Source organism: Triturus cristatus, chromosome 10 (assembly GCF_964204655.1).
Source record: "Triturus cristatus chromosome 10, aTriCri1.1, whole genome shotgun sequence".
NCBI classification, from domain to species: domain Eukaryota; kingdom Metazoa; phylum Chordata; class Amphibia; order Caudata; family Salamandridae; genus Triturus; species Triturus cristatus.
Genome location: NC_140593.1, coordinates 323,699,281 through 323,720,552, shown reverse-complemented (window position 1 = coordinate 323,720,552; position 21,272 = coordinate 323,699,281). Strand labels below are relative to the sequence as shown.

The 21,272-nt window shown below is 41.2% G+C and overlaps 1 long non-coding RNA gene across 1 annotated transcript in view; it reads right to left on the bottom strand.

Moving 5' to 3' along the window:
* The window catches only part of LOC146789390 (uncharacterized), a 245,062-nt gene that overhangs the window by 12,322 nt on the left and 211,468 nt on the right, over positions 1–21,272 (bottom strand). The gene's annotated exons all lie outside the window — the stretch shown is intronic.

The following is a 21,272-nucleotide window of genomic DNA, read 5'->3' as shown; positions in this document are numbered from 1 at the left end:
CTTACACAATTATACACACCTCATTTATTCAAACACATAGTAACTCATAGTTAATATGTTAAAAAAATCACCATTACAATTATACACTCATTCATATAGTTACTCTCACAATCACTGACTCTTATATATACTTATTATATACACCAATTCTCACATACAATTCCTTTTATTTTTTTACTTTGTTGAAGATGTACAACTAAAACATATATTCGCTCACCAACACACAAATAAATATACTCAGTCACCCAAACAATTGTTTCCACATGCACTCTTAAACCTATACACCTAGTCAATCAACCATTCACACATCTATGCATAGAGTTACACACACCTTATCCAACCACACACAAACTCAGTGTCCCATACAAATACTCACCCAACTAATCAATAAGTAATATACACACTCATGTAGTTAGTGACCAACTGATGCAGCATGGTATACAACAACAGAGACATTGATGCACACATTAACATAGTTTAGTTACTAATCCATGTATTAAGTGAGACACTTTTAATTACTCACTTAAACAGACAGTCAGACAGCTACTAAATCCTCCATCCAGACAGTTATATATCCACTCAATCTTCAATACAGATTGGTATATATATATATACTACATATTTGAATTTCGAAACTAAACCTCATTCACTGAATGATGTAATCAGTGGTGTCATCAGTGATGTCATTTGAGATGTCATCAGTGATGTCACTGACCATGTCATGAATGATGTAATATGTGACATCATCAGCAGTGCATTGCAGGCTCGTGAGTTATAGTTACAACAAACAAATGATGGACGGAATGCTGACAATGCAGACATTCTCCCCCAGTCAAGAGATCTGGGTTAAATCCATCGTCAAACTGGAATGGCATGGTGAGCAAAAAAACGATGGATTTAGGCCCAGATCTCTGTACTGGGGTGAATGTATGACATTGTTCTGCATTCTGTCCATCAATTGTTGTTTTTGCATTTGTCACCCCGAGTGAGAAGGGTATGCTCAGACGTGAGTCCCGTGCTCTCCATGCCACTGGAATCAAGCTATCCTGGCTGACGAGGGCTGAAAGCCCGAAACCGGTCCTAGGATGCTTGTTTCCAGTCCAGGGAGAACCTGGCTTGGCAGTTCGGGCTGGACTGTTCCCATGGGGCACAGGGTCAAGACTGATTTGCATATGGCTGGGTTCAAACTGGAATGGCATGGTGAGCAAAAAAACGATGGATTTAGGCCCAGATCTCTGTACTGGGGTGAATGTATGACATTGTTCTGCATTCTGTCCATCAATTGTTGTTTTTGCATTTGTCACCCCGAGTGAGAAGGGTATGCTCAGACGTGAGTCCCGTGCTCTCCATGCCACTGGAATCAAGCTATCCTGGCTGACGAGGGCTGAAAGCCCGAAACCGGTCCTAGGATGCTTGTTTCCAGTCCAGGGAGAACCTGGCTTGGCAGTTCGGGCTGGACTGTTCCCATGGGGCACAGGGTCAAGACTGATTTGCATATGGCTGGGTTCAAACTGGAATGGCATGGTGAGCAAAAAAACGATGGATTTAGGCCCAGATCTCTGTACTGGGGTGAATGTATGACATTGTTCTGCATTCTGTCCATCAATTGTTGTTTTTGCATTTGTCACCCCGAGTGAGAAGGGTATGCTCAGACGTGAGTCCCGTGCTCTCCATGCCACTGGAATCAAGCTATCCTGGCTGACGAGGGCTGAAAGCCCGAAACCGGTCCTAGGATGCTTGTTTCCAGTCCAGGGAGAACCTGGCTTGGCAGTTCGGGCTGGACTGTTCCCATGGGGCACAGGGTCAAGACTGATTTGCATATGGCTGGGTTCAAACTGAAATGGCATGGTGAGCAAAAAAACGATGGATTTAGGCCCAGATCTCTGTACTGGGGTGAATGTATGACATTGTTCTGCATTCTGTCCATCAATTGTTGTTTTTGCATTTGTCACCCCGAGTGAGAAGGGTATGCTCAGACGTGAGTCCCGTGCTCGCCATGCCACTGGAATCAAGCTATCCTGGCTGACGAGGGCTGAAAGCCCGAAACCGGTCCTAGGATGCTTGTTTCCAGTCCAGGGAGAACCTGGCTTGGCAGTTCGGTCTGGACTGTTCCCATGGGGCACAGGGTCAAGACTGATTTGCATATGGCTGGGTTCAAACTGGAATGGCATGGTGAGCAAAAAAACGATGGATTTAGGCCCAGATCTCTGTACTGGGGTGAATGTATGACATTGTTCTGCATTCTGTCCATCAATTGTTGTTTTTGCATTTGTCACCCCGAGTGAGAAGGGTATGCTCAGACGTGAGTCCCGTGCTCTCCATGCCACTGGAATCAAGCTATCCTGGCTGACGAGGGCTGAAAGCCCGAAACCGGTCCTAGGATGCTTGTTTCCAGTCCAGGGAGAACCTGGCTTGGCATTTCGGGCTGGACTGTTCCCATGGGGCACAGGGTCAAGACTGATTTGCATATGGCTGGGTTCAAACTGGAATGGCATGGTGAGCAAAAAAACGATGGATTTAGGCCCAGATCTCTGTACTGGGGTGAATGTATGACATTGTTCTGCATTCTGTCCATCAATTGTTGTTTTTGCATTTGTCACCCCGAGTGAGAAGGGTATGCTCAGACGTGAGTCCCGTGCTCTCCATGCCACTGGAATCAAGCTATCCTGGCTGACGAGGGCTGAAAGCCCGAAACCGGTCCTAGGATGCTTGTTTCCAGTCCAGGGAGAACCTGGCTTGGCAGTTCGGGCTGGACTGTTCCCATGGGGCACAGGGTCAAGACTGATTTGCATATGGCCGGGTTCAAACTGGAATGGCATGGTGAGCAAAAAAACGATGGATTTAGGCCCAGATCTCTGTACTGGGGTGAATGTATGACATTGTTCTGCATTCTGTCCATCAATTGTTGTTTTTGCACTCGTGAGTTATAGTTAGCAGAACTAACAATAACGGAGGAATTGCTATGGTTTTGTATGAGTGAAATGTCCAGATAACTATAACACCCCTGAAACCTATGTTTTTTTTCTGTGAATATATATACACACACACATATATATATATACACACACACACACACACACACACATATATACATATATATATATATATATATATATATATATATATATATATATATATATATATATATATATATATATATATATATATATATATATATATATATTTTCACTTAAAAAACCATAGGTTTCACACGCGTTATAGTTAGGAATTAGCATTTAAAAAACCTTGCAAATACACTGTAAAAACCATAGGTTTCACACACGTTATAGTTAGGAACTAGCGTTTAAAAAACCTTGCAAATTCACTGAAAAAAAACATAGGTTTCACACATGTTATAGTTCAGGTAAGTGACACACTTTATTGATTCAAGGCATACAGCTTCTCATCCCGTTTATCGTCTTTGGCCCTACGCGTTTCAAAGCCTCTTCGCTTCTTCGTCAGGGGCCGTGTCAAAGGTCCATTATCACTGCTGCTGCATTTTCCCACGTGTGCCTTTCGAATTTATGGCTTCCGGTGCGCCCTTTGAGAATGTCTTCATTTTCTGTTGCACCTTGGGAAATGCAGTCCATTGCATGCTCATACCCTCCAGTGGGCTGGAACTCTGGCACATGCTGAAAGACAAATTAACCCTCCATTAGGCTCCCGGATGGGACTCTGTACGCCTACATTATTGTCCTGTTGCGCCCATATTCAAGTGATAAATTCACTATCAGGGACCCTTTCACTGATGTGTGGGCGGTGCGTCGCTTCCGCGGCCTGGAACCGCTGCGATTGTATTTCTACTAAACTTTGCCCAGAGGTGAAGCCGCACTCCGCATCAGGTAAGTGACACACTTTATTGATTCAAGGCATACAGCTTCTCATCCCGTTTATCGTCTTTGGCCCTACGCCTTTCAAAGCCTCTTCGCTTCTTCGTCAGGGGCCGTGTTAAAGGTCCATTATCACTGCTGCTGCATTTTCCCACGTGTGCCTTTCGAATTTATGGCTTTCGGTGCGCCCTTTGAGAAAGTCTCCATTTTCTGTTGCACCTTGGGAAATGCAGTCCATTGCATGCTCATACCCTCCAGTGGGCTGGAACTCTGGCACATGCTGAAAGACAAATTAACCCTCCATTAGGCTACCGGATGGGACTCTGTACGCCTCAATTATTGTCCTGTTGCACCCATATTCAAGTGATAAATTCACTATCAGGGACCCTTTCACTGATGTGTGGGCGGTGCGTCGCTTCCGCGGCCTGGAACCGCCGCGATTGTATTTCTACTAAACTTTGCCCAGAGGTGAAGCCGCACTCCGCATCAGGTACTCAATGAACTAGAAGATAAAATAAAAAAGAATAATAGTGTAGAAGAAGCCACTAAAAAATTGGAAGAGTCAAATAGAGAATTGGCTTAATTCGCAGAATATCTGAATAAGAGGAAATTAGAATAATTAACTAAAGATAAAAGGTTTTAAACACAAGAAAGAACATATCCATACCTTAATGCAGACTTTTACAAACAGAATCACCTTACAAATGACCAAACATCTAGACAACAAAAAATTACTACTTTTTCAGATACTTCTGACTCTGAAAATGAGGGACCGTTTTACCAATATGAATCACCTGAAGTATACAGTTCTTTTAATCCTAAGAACTCCCACCAGATTTTTTTAGGCCAACGAGGAACACGCAGAGGCAAACAAAGAGTCAGGTTTCAACCTCAATCCAGAGGGAATTATCAGGGGCACCATTACCAACCAGATCCCCAATATCTATTAGAAACAAGAAACCGACAATACTGGAAAAACGGAATGTAATCCCCATCTTTAATCTGTCATCTCAACAGCTAGAACCCTCAGCTATAGACCTCCTCTCAAAAGGCCTATCATATGTCCCTCATGCTTATGCCAATAAATTTGAATTCTTCCAAGACATCTTCTCATTTTTTAGGAAAATGTGATTAAACAAATTCTTTGGATCTAATGATCAAAGAGAAAATGTTAACTCTAATATTAACATTTTAGCATTACCCTCCACATTCACCTCTACATTAGAGCAAATAGGACCAGAGGTATCTACTTTTGAAAATATAGTCCTCAGACAATGTGAACAAAATTTGAGATTCATTCCGAAACCTCTATATAATCTTAATAAAGAAGAATTTTCAGCAATGAACAGTTTGACACAGAATAAACTTTTAACAATAAAATGTTGCGATAAAGGAGGTGGCATCGTTATTCTAAATACAGATGATTACAAAAATAAGATGCTCAACATGTTGCAAGATAACACATTTTACTCCAAGATTAAGATAAACCCGATCTCTAGAATAGAAAAAAGAATACTGACTTTAACTACATTTGCACTTAACGAAGGATATATTACAACTAAAGAATATGATTATCTAAATCTCTCGAAAGGCAAAACGGCATGTATATATGGAGTACCAAAAATCCATACAAATGTCGAAAATCCCCCATACAGACCGATAGTTTCAACCATTGGGTCAGTGACAGAACCACTATCCAAATTTGTAGACAATCAATTAAGACCATATGTCTCTCAAATCAAATCCTATGTGCAAGATACGAGAGACATAATAAATAGAGTAGAGTATCCAACATTCAACTGTAATAATGATGTACTAGTGACTCTAGACATAGTCATTGTACAGTAACATCCCTCAACAGGAAGCTATAGAAGCCACAGATTGGTTTATAGATAACTTTAAAATACCTTGCTCTAAACCATTCATAAAGGAATGTCTTCAAATAATACTAACTGAGAATATTTTCACATTTGGAAGTCACCTTTTTCGCCAAATAAAAGGCGTTAGTATGGGAGCATCTGTGGCACCTTCGATAGCCAATATCTATATGGCAATGTGGGAGTCCAAATTCATTTATAATGAAGTAGCTCCTTTTTTTGAGTCTGTTACCCACTGGTCCAGATACATTGATGACATCTTTTTTATCTGGACCGGTGGGGAAGATACCCTTTCCGAATTCACTCAATGGTTAAATCTTACAGATCCCCACTTGAAATTTACGGCTAATAGTAGTACCACTCAAGTGGAATTCCTAGACATTAACATTGTAAATCGATCAGGACAACTAGAAGTAGATCTTCACATAAAACCCACTGCGAGGAACACTTAGTTACATTTTCAAAGTTTCCACCCACGCAGCCAAAAACAAAGCATTCCATTCTCGCAATTCCTACGAGTTAGACGAAATTGCTCCAATCTATCTGATTTTGATAGACAGGCTGCCATTATGAAAATTAAATTCTTAGAAAGAGGTTATCCTCATAGACTAATAAGAGAGTCTTATAAAAGAGAAAGATTTCATGATCGAGACTGTCTATTACGGAAAGAGAAACAGCAAGAACAAAAACAGCTGGTATGTGTAACTAGACATTCTACATTGAATGCCAAAGTTAAACATATTATCAACACAAACTGGCATATCCTAAATTGTAACTCCACATATATCAACAAATTAGAGAAACCTCTTTACGCTCACCGTAGGAATAAAAACCTGAAAGTTATCATGGTACATTCTTGATTCGAGGATTATAACATAAACCCCCCTTTATTAAAAAATCCATTGATGGTAAATGTCCTATTAAGGGAACAACTAGATGTACTAACTGCAAATCTTGTGACTTTATCATTCCAGGTGAAACATTCTTACATAATGGATTTAAAATCCAAGCAACAAATATGTGGAACTGTAAGACACAAAATGTGATATACTTGATTCTCTGTCTGTACCAACTAGGCTATGTAGGAAAAACTTAGAGAGCCATACAAACTAAAATAGCAGAACATCGTTCAGCCATAAAAACAAAAAAATTGATGGCCCCTCTAGTAAAGCATTTTTCAGAATTGCAACATAAACCTGAAGATATCCGTTGGCGTATCTTAGAGAAAATTAGCATATCAGACGATATACATGGGACAAAATCCGCAAAAAAGTGAATTCTTCTGGATTTTTTTCATTAAATACATTTAAAAATGGTCTCAATAGCGAATTGCCATGGGAAAATGCAATTACTTAGTCATTCTCTGGTTCTTCCATATTATGCCAATATGAAAAATGTATTGGCAATTATATCTCCTTAATGTATTTTTACCCTTTAGCTAATGGACTAATAAATTAGGTGACTTACAAAGTTGAAAGTAGATTGGGTTAATATTTGAACCATTATTTTATGCTATTTGTCATCTTCATTCTTAATTCAACATCGATCTAGTGATTCAGATATAGGTAATTATATGACACTATACTAGAGTTACACTCGTTAGGATTTCTTTCATTTGCCATAGACGATAGAGACACAACTATGTGCTTGATTTGTTCTATGTCTATGCTGAACGTGCTTTAATGTAAGTAGCGTTTCACGTCCAGCAAAGACGCCTCCCCTATGCGTGAAACATGCCTACCAATAGATACACGCTATGTGAGTAGCGTTCCACGCACCGTCCAGACGTTCTTTGTACGTACTAATCACAATACGCCAGCAATCGGTGCCGGCAATATATAAATGAAGCACTCTTGCGGTGATCGCCTTCCATTTGCCTTCCAGGGACGTACCACTTTCTTTATCGTATGAAAGCCTCACCGCTTAAAGAATATTTGTAATTGAGGTAAGCCTTAAAAGATAAAATCTTGTTACATTTAGCTACCGCTTTGGATGCTCTGCTGCGTTTTCTACTTTCATACATCTATAGTAGATATTGATATTCTTTTTAAATAATTAACTAAAGATTACACAAACTGTCTGCGTTGCCACGTATCGAGTTAAAAATAGAATCCACCTCTTATTGTTGCCCCAGATACATTGCCATTTCGCACAATCTTAATAATTAAGACGTCTTTTAGTTAATCACTTACATTGCCAACACCATAAGCAATATGGCTGCCATGCGACACACTAAAATAGAAAATGAAACATAGTTGTGTCTGCCAAGAGATGCAACAGATGAGTTGTACCTTAGTCCAATTACTAGAGTTAAAATCTTTGACTATTTAAACTAACGATGTCGAAATTTTTATATTAGGCATGACAAGGAGCAAAATATGGATTATTTAAATATAAAAGATCCCAACATAAGAGATATACATCAGTTTTACTTCCAAAAAATACTCACAACAATACATAAAGAAATGTTAAATTATAATTTAAACAAATATTTTTTTAGTTTCTTCCTTTTCTTCATTCATAGGTTACATCAAACCTGCTATATATTCGCTATTTAGGCGAAACACGCCCGCCATTTAAGCGAGTGATATTAATTGATGTCTGGATAGGTCCTCCATCAAATTGAGGTAATAGCAGCACATACCAATGTGAAATTGACTGTGGAACATATATTTAGATTTACTATTGAACATCAGATAACGGTAGTGTTTTCAATTCTAGATTTAATCACCTTTATGAATCATCCTCCGTATACAACGTAAAAAGGAAGTGCTATTTACTACCCTGATTGGCCCATCACCACTAGTTGGATCAATACATAATCAATAAGGTATAGATCACAACAATTTAGATGATTGAATTATGAATTATTGAATTAAAACCATCATTCATATAATCATATGTTCTGCACCATTAGGTATTTATCCACTGGAAATATTTTAATCTTCCGAACTCCAGTAATTCCACCCTGGAGTACAGGTACATATATAGAGAACAGATTTTAGATCATCATCTATCACCAATGGGTTATTAAAAATCACCTTGGGACGCTCGGTATCTACCATTTCACTCTTTTTCTTTCACTTTCTCACCCCTATTTCTATCCGATGAAATAGTAAATATTGCTTATTTAAAATATATTTACAAATGTATTTGCATCCTTCTCTTTACTCCGTTATCTTAACATATCTAGTAAATGTTTATTATGAAGAAAGGCACACGTATTTTTGGAAACATATAATGAAGACATACCATAAATTAGTTAAATAATATGTGTCAGTCAAATAGATATAATGTAATTCACAACAAAGATAAATATGCTATATGAAAAAATATGTTTTTGAAATGTTGTTTAGACCTCTTTTTTAATTACAGGAATTGTGGCTTTTTCGTGACTAAGGCGTAACTTACGCCGAAACGCGCGTCAAAAAGTATACAGCTTTGCCACAGCATTGTCTACTTTTTTTAATATAAATATTGATTTTTATGATTGTAATGGTTTTATCATATATATGTGTGTAAAATAAAATTGTGTTTTATTTTTCATGCAATTTGCATGTTATGAATGTACAAATTAATGATAATAAAAAACCCCAATATTTTTCACATTTTATATCCTATTCATTGTTGATTTGAGTTGTTTTGATGAAGAGACACATATTTAGCAATTGTTTCTATTCTTGATGATTGCCTAGGTTGTTACTTTCCAATGTATATTACCCTGTCCTAGGAATCGGAGTTACCAGGGGGTCCTTGTTATTTTTGAAAAACACCACAAATGACACCACACTGGTTTAGAAAAATAAGGTAGCTTTATCTAAACTTAACAAGACCAAAACGACAAAAATCCAACATACAAGTATTAAGAACAAGCATTTGCAATGCAATAGGTCTCGCATTTACGCGAGTTTAAGCTATTGGTATTGCAAACGACAAAACAGGAAAAAAATGTCATACAGGATGAGACAAACAACAAATCAAAATGTAAGCTTTAAATGCATGCAGCCAGGGAAAGTAAAGGTATGGAGCTTTAACCACTTTTGTGTCACTTTTTCGAGCACCCTAAGATTATTTACAAAAGGTACAGTGGGGCTTCAGGTGAGAGCGCTCGAGATCAGAGATGGAGAATTGAGCGAAAGAGGGAAAAGTGATGGATGAAACATGGGCAATGTAGTGATGATTGTCTCCATGGTCTTTTTGAGTACCCAGGGCGCAAGGGGCAGAAATGGCTTTGAGTAGTTGTAATGGGAGAGTAGCACGGCTTTCAAAACCAACATTCTGCTACACTTTCTTTTTCATTTTTCCCCTCTAAGCGCGGGGGTGATAAAGGTCACGCGCACATTTAGTTTGGCATCCAGCGTCCTAATAAACAAGTGTCCAGAGCCAGATGTGACTAAGCTGTATGCGGTGAGCTATTGAAGTCTCCGATCCCACTCATGTAGCTTGTGTACTGTCAGAGTGCTTGCTGTGCATTCTGGTACTTGTAGTTCCGTTTGTTATTTTGTTTTCAAAACTTTTTGTATCGAAACCTAAGAAAACACCAGGTCTGGCTGAGTTACTTTTCTTTCTCCCTCACACCGATGCACATCTAGACAGGATAAGAGTGCCACTCTGGTAATTCACGCACGACAGTAAAACGCTTCCCACATTTAGCCATAATTGCAAGTAGGAGGCCTCATTGAGAGTAGGGCACCGCAGCCAAGCATTGGCTCAAGATGTACCATTTTTCTCTTCCGATATTGCGTTTTGAGCTCCTCACAGTGAGGCATGAGTTGAAGACAAATGCAGTAACATTTACGCGAAATTGAAAAACAAGTGGGAGGGGTGGGGGGAGTGCGGCAGGGACACACAGTGTTTACCTTGCTGGAGCGAGCGTGATAATTGCTAACACATGGCGCTGCTCGCTCCCGCAAGGGAATCCCCAGACGTGCACGCGTTGCCATTCAAAGCAATGCAACGCGTGCATGTTTTTGCCCTCAAAACCGATTTGATCACAAGAGGTCTCCTCCTAATCAGCACATGCACGCTGCGTAGGCGAGACCTAAAAATGACTTTCTAAAGGTTTTAGCAACTGATTCCATAGAAAACTATGGATGCGTGATTTCTTGCAAAGTACCTGTTGTTGCGACAAAATTCACCAAGCCAAACAGTTGCAGCGATAAGAAGCTTCGAAAAACAAAGAGATGCATAGTTCTTGAGCCCTTCGTGAATGTGATGCGACAGTTCCGCTGTACACAGGGAAGCGATGCGTCGGTCCGGTCTGTAGGGGGAAGCGATGCAGCGATTCCGAGACGGCTCCGATCCGCGGGTGATGCGTCGGGGAAAACTTGCCGCACAGGGACGATGTGTGGAAATTCGGGATGAGTTGGCGAACGATGAGGTGGTGGCGAGCGGTGCAGCGTCGACCTTTACAGCCACAATCACTCGTTGCATCAATTCTTGCCCGGCGACAAGCGCTACGTTGGTTTCGGCAGCGGAGCCGTTGGTTTCGGCAGCAGAACATATTTAAACTTTAAAGAAACACACATTCACTGGATGATGTCATCAGTGATGTCATTTGAGATGCCATCAGTGATGTCACTGACCATGTCATGAATGATGTAACATGTGACGTCATCAGCAGTGCATTGCGGGGGGGCGAGTTATAGTTATCTCTACTAAATTCTGAAGTTCTCTGGTTTTGTACGAGTGAAATGTCCAACTGACTATAACGTCCCTGAAACCTGTGATTTTTTTCAGTGAATTTCTAAGGTTTTTTAAATGCTAATTTCTAAGTATAACGTCCCTGAAACCTATGTTTTTTTCAGTGAATTTCTAAGGTTTTTTTAAATGCTAGTTTCTAACTAAAACGTCCCTAAAACCTATGTTTTTTTCGGTGAATTTCTAAGGTTTTTTAAATGCTAATTTCTAACTATAACGTCCATATTAAGTCCCCTTGAATTCTGATGGTCCCGGGGGCCAATTAGCCCACCAGGTACCTCCGGTAAGCGGCACAGAGCTGCATTGCAGAGAGGATGAAGTCCACTTGTGTCCTGAGGTCCTTAGGACACAAGAGACCATCATCGCCTCACCAGCAGTGCACCAGAAGCTGCATTTGCAGAGTGGTGTAAAAAGGGGCGTGGCCTCGGACCACGTCTCTGCAACGCAGCTCTATGCCGCTTACTGGAGGTACCTGGTGGGCTAGTTGGCTCCCAGGGACCCTCAGGATTGAAGGGGACTTAGTTAATCCCCCAATTTACAACGCACCAGGGGGCGTGTTTGCATACTTGTTATATCAGGTCCCGCCCCCTCCCTGCACCACTCTGCAAACGTGCCCCCTGGCATGTTGTAAGTTGGGGGATTAAGTCCCCTTGAATCCTGAGGGTCCCTGGGGCCAACTAGCCCACCAGGTACCTCCAGTAAGCATCACAGAGCTGCGTTGCAGAGAGGTGTAAAAAGGGGCATGGCCTCAGCCAGGGGGCGTGTTTGCAGAGGGCTGCAGGGAGGGGGCGGGGCTTCCAGCGTGTTGATGTTTTTTTTAAAAAGTATTTTATGGGAGGGGGGCTGCGTGGCCCCCCTTCCCAAGGCCACTTTTAGCCCCGGGGACCCCATCCACCGGGGCTTGAGCATTTTCCTTTTATTTTTTTTTAAAACGGGAAGGGGCCCTTGTGTCCCCCCTTCCCTGCGCCACTATCGGCCCCGGGGTCCCCATCCCCCAAGGCCTGGCCTGTTTTTTTTTTTGATTTGTTTATATATATATGTGCGGGGAGAGGGGCCGCGTGGCCCCCCTCGCCTAGGCCATTTCTGGCCCCGGGTACCCCATCCCCCGGGGCCCGGACATTTTTGTTTTTAAAATTAACGCGGAGGGGGGCTTAATACTGTCTACTAATACTAAAACACAGTCCTAACCTTAACGTTTGCTTCAGAAGCAGTGGGGATAAGCTGAGATAAAAATATTAAAGTAGCGATGTCTACCATTGTCATTAGCATTATATCTATCTATATATCTATATCTATCTATCTATATATATATTCACTTAAAAAACCATAGGTTTCACACACGTTATAGTTGGGAATTAGCATTTAAAAAAACTTGCAAATTCACTGAAAAAACCATAGGTTTCACACATGTTATAGTTAGCTGGACATTTCACTCGTAAAAAACCATTGAAATTCCCCCGTTATAGTTAGTTCAGCTAACTATAACTCGTGCGACCGCCACTCTATCACAAGGATGATGTCATCAGTGATGTCATTTGAGATGTCATCAGTGATGTCACTGACCATGTCATGAGTGATGTAATATGTGACGTCATCAGCAGTGGATTGCGGTCGCGCGAGTTATATTTAGCTGAACTAACTATAACGGGGGAATTTCAATTTTTTTTACGAGTGAAATGTCCAGCTAACTATAACATGTGTGAAACCTATGGTTTTTTCAGTGAATTTGCAAGGTTTTTTAAATGCTAATTCCTAACTATAACATGTGTGAAACCTATGTTTTTTTAAGTGAATTTGCAAGGTTTTTTTAAATGCTAATTTCTAACTATAACGTGTGTGAAACCTATGTTTTTTTTAGTGAATTTGTAAGGTTTTTTAAATGCTAATTTATGTATGTATTATTATATTTTTTATATATTTATTTTACAATAAACTACCTATGTATATAGTTCAGTTCAGTTCATAAGGCTTTATTCGGAGCTTAAAAACAAAGTCCATAAAAGCACAAAACATACATAAAAACTTCATCATTATAACAATACAATAAATAGATGCATTAAAAACAATTTAAAATGACAGATTAGGCCTTGCTTTAATAGCCCGCAAAAGGAAGGTGGCAGTATAGAAACATACATCAGGTGGCATATTAAATAGCAAGATCATAGTGTCTTTTACGGTCCTGACTCCATGTTTCTTAAAAATAGGTTTTAAAAAAACTGATCGGAGGTTTCCATAAAAAGAGCAGAACAATAAGAAGTGTACGGTACTTTGCGCGGTAATATGGTCACATGGGCAAGGACCTGTTGGGTGTTTCTTGATGCTTGGAAATGCGACCAGATGATGAACAATACCAAAACGGAGCCTTGTCAAAACAAATCGATGGGAAGGTCTAGAAACAAAACTCAAATAAGGTTGAGACCCTATCGTTTCACTAAAACTTCCATAAAAACGACAGGTAATTAAGTTGTCACTAGACCTCCCACGCTTCTCATTTCTGTGATTCATAAAAGTAGCTTTCAGCTCATTTTTGGTAAAACAAGAGGCTGCATGACGATCCTCTAATATATTGAGATCAAAAATATTAGAAAAACTTTCAGAAACAAATTTTACCCATGGGATCAATAGATGCTTATCAGTGGTGAGACAATCCTCGATAATAGCTCTATTTAGAGATGTCTCTTCCTTAGTCCATATTGCGCGCCAAAGCAAAAGCGGTCTAAGGGCTACATGGTCAGAGAGGTGTTGGATCCCAAACTCCCTGTGCACCAGATCAGTGGAGGCTGAAGTAGGTAGACTTAAAAGCCTTTTGAGAAAGGTGTTTTCTTCCACCTGGAGACTGCTACTTGATACATGCCCCCAGATACCGGCACCATAGAGAGTAATAGCAAGACACCTCATTTGATAAATTTTTAACATATCCATGAGCCGTTTATCCCCTAATTTAGAGGCGAATTGAAATACCCCATGGGCACTTTTCGCCATTCTACCCCTTACATAATGAATCTCGTTGGACCAACTACCAGATTTAGAGAAGGTAATACCTAGGTAGTTGAAGGTGTCCACCGTTAAAACCTTTTGCCCTTCAATGAAAAAGGAATGTGGCTTTTTACAACTATTGCCACACTCCATGACAAAGGTTTTTGATTTATTAATCTTTAACTTCCTGTCCTTAATGAACAGAGAAAATCTGTCCATTAAACGTTGCAGCCCGATGGGGGTCCTAGATAAAATAACGGCATCGTCTGCGTAAAGTAGGACTGGAATATCAAAATCGGGGGTTTTAGGGGTATCGGCCGCAACTGTCTTTAAGACCGAGTCAACCTCGTTAATAAAGAGTGTAAAAAGCAGGGGAGCCAGTACACAGCCCTGCCTGATACCACGTCTTGTGGGGAACTTAGGAGTACATTCCCCAGCCGAGCCGTAACGTACGCTCGACCTAAGGTTGGCATAAAGCCGGGCCAGGAAGTGAACAATACCCTCGGGTGCACCCATTTCCAGGAGTTTCTCCCATAAGATCTTATGGTTCACCATATCGAAGGCGCTGCTCAAATCTGCAAAGCAGAGATAAAGAGATCCTTTCTTTGCCCTCGTGTATTTCCCTATTAAAAGTTCAAGATTAAGACACTGTTCTACCGTTCCCCGTCCTTTCCTAAAACCATATTGAGAATTGGCCAGGATATTATTAGAATCAGCCCATTCTTCAAGTCTAACCAAGAGCACCCTACTCATGATTTTCACGGAGGAGTCAAGAAGGGAGATAGGGCGGTAGTTCTTAGCATCACTTCTATCCCCCTTCTTATATATCGGAACTATGATAGATTCCTCCCATGAGGGTGGGACGCCGAGACAGACTGCTACATTAAACACAATCGTTAATAACGGGCCCCAGATCTCTGGCTCTTTTTTGTAGACATCAATGGGTACCCCGTCTGGCCCCTGGGCCTTGCCTCCCTTGCTGGCAAAGATACTATTCGTAACCTCACTAATGGAGATATCTAAGGGAATGGCAGGCCAGTCGTCTCGGACCTCAACCAAATTAGTGTTAGACTCAAAAATCATTGAAAAATGGGAGACCCAGCTTTCCACGCTGACGTTAGCAGTCAGCTCTGGCATTTCCTCGTTTTTAAGGAATGGACTGTTAACAGTAGCCCAGAATAGGGAAAAGTCTGAGGTTTCAGCAGCTTGTTCTAAATTATTCCATGCCTCTAATCTTAATTCGGCCTTCCTTTTGTTGATTGCAGACCGATAACAGGCTCTGAGTTCTCTTATCAAATTAGTGTCCCTAGGCTTAGCAGCGAGTGCCTCCTTGAGACCCTTGAGTGCACTGGTACTAGCATGATCGAACCATCCTCTAGACCTGCATGATTTTCCCTTAAGATACACTGTAAATTTGGCATCGATGACAGTGTTAATGTTAATAAACATAGGGATGATTACATCCGGTACTTCCTTGTTCTCTAAAATAGCAATAATGTCGTTTAAACAGCTATTAATAATGGAGTTCGACAGAATATCTGCTTTACCCCCTTTCCACCTGATTCTAATGCCATTAGGACGATGGGGTTCAATATTAGTAATGATGTTAGGTTTAGGGCCCCTATTCGCCTTCCATAGTACAGCTTCCATAGTTAAACAATTATGATCGCTGATAAGATTTTCCACTATCAGAGGGGCTGTACACCACTGGTTAAGGCTGGATGAAATGCAAATAAAATCAATCACAGTGTTTGCATTCCGGCCCGTGAAAGTGGGGATAGTTTCACCGGAGTCCCCTGTCAAATTCTCCAGTGGTTCCATGTCGTATGTCATCAGGATTTTGTTAAGTGATTCTCCGTATGTATTGTGGGGGAAATGACAAACACCTTCCCCACAACAATTAACAAAACCACAAGCCCTTTGGACCAGAGGTGGACAAACAACAGTGTTAAAATCCCCTAACCAGATAAAATCAAACATAACATTATTACCCGTTACTATGTCCGCCAGAGCGGATTCTAAAGCAGAAGCCACCTCATGTCTGGTGTTATTGAACACATTATTATAAAAATTGATTAAAAGGATATTTCTACCCAGCTCCTCAGAAAGCCATAAAACCTGGGAGTGGGCCCCAATGGTTACGTGTTTCTTTACGAGAAGTGGCACGTCTACAGAAATCAGAGTCAGAAGCCCACCCTTAGCTCTGCCTGAAGTGGATGCCACAGCCGGCAAATTATAGGAAACGAAACCAGAATAATTAATGGGTACCAAACTCCAGGTTTCCTGAAAACAGATAACACTAAAATTATTAATAAAATCAAGCCATCCTAAACAAGTATCCTTTTGTGAGAGACCGGCAACATTCCAACATGCAATAGTGCACCGGCCTCTATCATCAAATGCGGTAGGCGTAGTTTGGTCAGTCCTGTCCGCAGCACCGTTGGCAGGCCTTACAATTCTACTGTCCACTAGGGCGTCATTTAGTTTTACATTAGAGTCTATTATACAGATGGTGTCAGCTGGTTCATGGGCCCCCTTGATCGGGCTACAGTTTCCAATTCCCAAGGAAACAATAGCAGGCTCTGAAACCACCAAAGGTAACCCCAGTCAGTCATTACAGTCAAGGCCACTCAGGGGCTGGAACCTATTAAACAAAGAGATACTAGGGCCATCACACATATTCAGGCCACTAGACCTCCCTTGAAAGCGCTCAACATCGGATTGAATTCCAAAATCCCTGTAAAAAAACCCCAAAGGGCGCAAGGATATTCCTCCATCCTGGGCCGGAAGAGAAGCAGCTTTAATCAGCACTGTAGATGTAAGTTGGGGGTTCCGAAAATTAATGACGACACAATCCCCTCCACAGGTCTTGGATGATTTCCCCACCCAGTTCGTTCTTCTAGTACTTAGAATATCCCCCGATAGTGCAACTGGGAAACCACAGTGTCTATGGAGCCAATCCACGGTTCTGTTCTTTAAAGATGAATGTGATTCAACAAACCCGTGGTTGCTACCAGAGGTGTTAATAGGGGGGACGTTTGTTAAAACTGCTACAAATGGTGCACAGGACGGTGGTAAATCCGGCTGGGGTCTGCTAGAACTGTTATGACTTAAATTGGGGTTCATATTTTTCCTCGATATTGGATTAAGAGTGGGTTTAGTCTGGGCCGGCAGCTGCAAAGGAGGGTTAGGTATGGCCGATACAGCAAGGGAAGCGGCCCGAACGTTCTCAGAACTAACATTATTATGATCAATCATCGTTGTGTCAGATATGTGGTTATCGGAGGACACCACGGCAGATACTTTCTCTTTGTCAGCTACAGATACAGCCTTAATGGTATTTACTGAGCTTATAAGGGTATCCACTAGACCACCCAGTCTAGCTACTTCATTAGTGATTGTAGCAAGTTTAGTCAATAGGGGTTTAACAAGGAGGTCAAGCTTAGCCTCTAGAGCATTCAGCAAAAGGTCTAGTTGCCCCTTATCCAAACTGATCGTGGACCCTTCCTGTGACTTAGTTGGGTCATGCTGGATATTAGACGTTGAGGGGTCAGTTCTTTTCACGGGTCGACTCCCCCCTCGTTTAGGCTGATTGGTTTTACTGTTAGTCCTACAAGATCGTAGTGACCTTTGTGTCCTGGGGGCCTGCGCATTTAGGGTTGGGTCTAGAGACAGATCCACGACTGATGTTAATTCGGCTGTGGGCGTGGTAGTGTCTGTAATCTCATTTATAGAATCATTGAGATCTCCCAAATTGGGGCTATTTGATAAATTCGTATGGACACTGCCATTAAGAGGGGAAGATGGCTGAGAAGCTGACTCAGTAGGAGGACAATGATTTAAACTAGTTGGCCCTGGTCGGCCTAAGGATTTTCTCCTTTCCTGGTTAATTTTGTCCACCATTTTTACTAGGTAATTGTCCATAGTGGACGACGCAGCTGCTGATTTAGCTTTGGGCATTGTGAATATCGGCTGATGCACAATCAGTAACAGCAAACACGAACTGGCACACTAATTAACAGCGTACGAATATTAACCAGCATTGGATCAGGGATAGTAACCCACTCCTACCCGCTCCTGTCTCAGACTGTCCGCCCTTAGTCCGGGCTTCGTCCAGGGCGTCCCGCGTCGCGTCCCGCTCCACCTATAATGGAGCTATTTAGCCACAATAACAGCCAATGGGAAATGAGGATGGATCGTTATCCGGTTGGTGGGCGGGATGGCGGGAGGCGTGCCGCTACACAGCTGAGGCGCTGCGGCGCTCAGGGCTCCTGGGACCTGCAGTCCCGTCCGGCTACTCCTTCAGGCTGCCACAAGGTAAAGCGAACCTCCACCTTTTTCTCCTGGACGATGTATATAGTTATAGATTGACTGTATCCTGTAATATGGAATGGCACAGCTCTTTTTTTTTAATTTGGATAAAGTTGAACAGCATAGTTAATATCTTCTATAAACTTATAAACAGTTTAAAATGTTTTTTTAAGGGTTTTTCACGGTGCGCGCACCGTGCGCGCATCGCACAATATTTATTAAAAAAAATTGGGACCTTAGGGGTCTTTCATGGTCCCCCTGAGAAGGCCTAGGGGGTCAGGGACTCTCTACCCTGCCCCCTTTTCACGTTCTCCACTTGTGTTTTTAGCTCTCTTCTGCCTCTAAAACTCAAAATGGCGGCTCGGGGGTGCACGCACTGTGCGCGCACCCCGCGATTTTTTTGGTTTTTTAAATGTGTTTTTCACCCTTCGGGGTCCTTCAGGGACCCCCTGACAAAAGCTAGGGGTCAGGAACTCTCTACCCTGCCCCCTTTTCATGTTCTCCACCTTTCTTTTTCACTGTCACACACAAAATGGCATCCAACACTTCCTGATATCAACAGATTCGAATGTTGAATGACATCTAACCACCAATCAGAATTACGCTCGCGGACATTTGGTGCGCGCACCATGCGCGCACGGTGCGCGCATATAGATATTTATGTACTTTTAACTGCAATTTTCTCAGGAACTACTGAACAGATTGACACCATATATGCAAAAGGCACATGCCTGACCTGAGGACTACCTCTTTGCCAAATTTCAAGTAATTCTGTTCAGCCGTTCGGGTGTACCTTCGACTAAAGGTCCTATGGGAAAATGCATGGGGAAAACGCGTTTTGGGACCCCCCTTTTTTCTCAGCCCCCGCTTGACGAATCACCCTGAGACTTTCAGGGTAGGAGCTGAGCGGAGCGCTCCATTCGTTTTGAAAATTTCACGAAGATAAGTCAAACGTCGCCAAAGTTATTCAAAATAGAATTTTCAGATTTCCTATAACTATCTACTGGCGACCGCCAGTAGATAATTTATACATATATATCTATATATATATATATATATATTCACTGAAAAAACCATAGGTTTCACACATGTTATAGTTAGCTGGACATTTTACTGATAAAAAACCAATGAAATTCCCCCGTTATAGTTACTGTAGGCAACTATAACTCACGCGACCGCAATCCTCTGCTGATGCTAATACTGTATTTAGACACTTATTTGCCCATGTCTTCTTCCATTAAATTTTAGCTATACATATATTACAAATATTTGTTTTTCATAAAGACACATATGTCATCAGCAGAGGATTACGGTCGCGTGAGTTATAGTTGCCTACAGTAACTATAACGGGGGAATTTCATTGGTTTTTTATCAGTAAAATGTCCAGCTAACTATAACATGTGTGAAACCTATGGTTTTTTCAGTGAATTAGCAAGGTTTTTTAAATGCTAATTCCTAACTATAACGTGTGTGAAACCTATGGTTTTTTCAGTGAATTTGTACGGTTTTTTAAATGCTAATTTATTTATGTATTATTTTTTATATATTTATTTTACAATAAACTACATATTAAAAATTATTATTATTTTTTTTTTTGGTTTTCACCCTGCGAATTATTTTTTTTTTTTTGCAAAAAAAAAAATTTTTTTTTATTGTTTTTCAGGGTGCGCGCACTGTGCGCGCACCCCCGCGATTTTTAAAAAAAAAAAAATTTTTTTTTTGCCTTCGGGGTCCTTCAGGGACCCCCTGACAAAGGCTAGGGGGTCAGGAACTCTCTACCCTGCCCCCTTTTCACGTTCGCCACCTTCCTTTTTCACTCTCGCACTGAAAACAAACAAAATGGCGGCCGACACTTCCTGATTTCGACCGATTCGAACGTTGACTAACATGTAACCACCAATCAGAATTACGCTCGCGCACGTTAGGGTGCTCGCACGGTGCTCGCACGGTGCGCGCACCCTGCGCGCATATATATATATATATGCTTTTAAATGCTATTTTCTCCGGAAATACTGAACAGAATTACACCAGACCTACAAAAGGCACTTCCTTGACCTAGGGACTACCTCTCTGCCAAATTTTGAGTAATTCTGTTCAGCCGTTCGGGCTGTAGCTCGTTCTAAAGGTCCTATGGAAAAATGCATGGGAAAAACGCGTTTTGGGACCCCCCTTTTATCTCAGCCCCCGCTTGACGGATCCCCCCGAGACTTTCAGGGTAGGAGCGGAGCGTAGCGCCCCACCTATTTTGAGAAATTCGCGAGGATTCGTCGACCGGCGCCAAAGTTATTCAAAATAGAATGTTGAGGTTTTCCTATGGAAACGTGGTCCTAACTATAACTACCTACTGGCGACCGCCAGTAGGTAATATATATATATATATATATATGTATATGTATAAATTATCTACTGGCGGTCGCCAGTAGATAGTTATTATATTATATAATAATTATATATATATATATATATATATATATATATATATATATATATATATATATATATATATATATATATATATATATATATATATAATTAATATTTTTCTCTCAGCTTGTCCCCACTGTTTCTGAAGTAAACG